Source organism: Dipodomys merriami, unplaced genomic scaffold, assembly GCF_024711535.1.
Source record: "Dipodomys merriami isolate MVZ:Mamm:240054 unplaced genomic scaffold, mDipMer1.0.p SCAF_1554, whole genome shotgun sequence".
Taxonomy (NCBI): Eukaryota; Metazoa; Chordata; class Mammalia; order Rodentia; family Heteromyidae; genus Dipodomys; species Dipodomys merriami.
In genome coordinates, this window is record NW_027202887.1 from 61,605 (window position 1) to 63,350 (window position 1,746).

Genomic DNA, 1,746 nt, shown 5'->3' on the forward strand with positions numbered 1-1,746 from the left:
CTTAGGGTTCATTTCCCTTAATATCATCTGATCTGCTCATATGCACATAGCTTTTGATGTATTCTGCTTATCACAGACATATATTAGTTATTGAAAATAAGGGAAACCATGGGACCTATGTTTCTTTGGACTTGTTTTACTTCACTTAATAAATTTTTTTCCCAAGACTTTCCAATTCCTAACAAATTGGGCGATACCATTCTTTCTGATGGAGGCATAGAATTCCATTGTGTATATACACCCATATTTTCTTGATCCATTCATCTACTGAGGGGCATCAGGGTTGGCTCTATATCAGCTATTGTAAATAATGCTGCAGTAAACATAGTTGTGCTGGTAGTTTTAGTATGGTCTTGTTTGTGATCATTTGGGTAAATGCCCCAAAGTGGGATTGCTGGGTCATAGGAGAGCTTTATATGGAGTCTTTTGATGAGCCTCCATATTGCTTTCCAAAGTGGTTGAACAAGTTTACACTCCCACCAAGAATGCAGTAGAGTCCCTGTAGCCACATACTCTCCAGCATCTGTTGTTGCAAAAATGGAACATTTCACTAATTTGCGTGTCAGCCTTGCTCAGGGGCCATGCTAATCTCTGTATTGTTCCAATTTTAGCGTATTTGCTGCCTAATTGAGCACAGAACATTTTTTATATGTAAAGTGTAATTGATTTTCTTAAACTAGACAATTCAAAAAAAGTAAGCTCAAAAGATTTCTTGTGAAATTTTAGAACCATGTATTTCTTTTTTTTTAGCAATACAACAAACTGTTAGTACCATGTATTTCTTACATAAGCACACATTTAAGAAGAAAGTCAAGATTGGCATGTCAAAAACAAAATAATTCCAGATATTTGTTGTTCAAGAGATGTGTAGGAGAAGGAATTCAATTATTCTATACAAGGCACCTGTCATAATGAACACTGCAGCAAGTGTTAAGGTTTGTTAAAAGTGTTAAATGTATTTAATTTTGGGTATTTGCTTATGTATGGCAAAATTAGGACTGTTTGGCAGGTCATAAACTTTTCTATAAAGTATTTAAGGTTTATGGTAGCAGACATATGGTACTAATTATGTACATTTCAGAGTTTATAGAAACATTACCAATAAGAAGTTGCAAAGTCTTTGCGTAAAGAAGCAGAGTGAAGAGTTAAGACTTTGTTAACTACATAGTTTCTGTTAAATTTTTAGGGCTTCCTTACTTTACATGTTAGTGAGGAACAAATGATGATATAAGCCATATACAAATGATGAGATGAACCATAAAAAGTAATCTTCGTGGATAACTTTAAAGACTACTCATAGCCTATAAAACTCTTTTTAAAGGGCTGGGAAGTTGGCTCAGTGGTAAAGCGCTTGCCTTGCGTGCTTGAGGTCCTGGGTTCGATTACTCAGCACCCATAAGCAAAAAAACAATCCAGAAGTGGTGCTGTGGCTCAAGTGGTAGAGAACTAGCCTTGAGCTGAAGAGCTGAGGGGCAGTGCCCAGACTCAGAGTTCAGGCCCACGACCGGACCCAAAATAAAAACCCAAACAAAATCCTCTGTTTGAACATCATAATCTTGGCCAGTTTTAAATGCACAGGAATATGAGAAAATAGTAAAATATAATATGTAGAACACTTCAAATACTGAAAACACTGGTAATTGTTTTTTTTAATTTTATTAATCATTAATATTTAATTTTCGGTTTTCTTTATTTGTTGCATTGTTTCCCTTTTTGTAATATAATACAACTGTTTATAAGTCGTCA

The 1,746-nt window shown here is 35.1% G+C and overlaps 1 non-coding gene across 1 annotated transcript; it reads right to left on the minus strand.

Moving 5' to 3' along the window:
- Positions 1-531: 531 nt before the first annotated feature.
- LOC138827409 (U6 spliceosomal RNA) lies at positions 532-635 on the minus strand. The gene has a single exon (XR_011372084.1). It is a non-coding gene; the product is annotated as a U6 spliceosomal RNA (small nuclear RNA).
- Between the last annotated feature and the right edge of the window lie 1,111 nt (positions 636-1,746).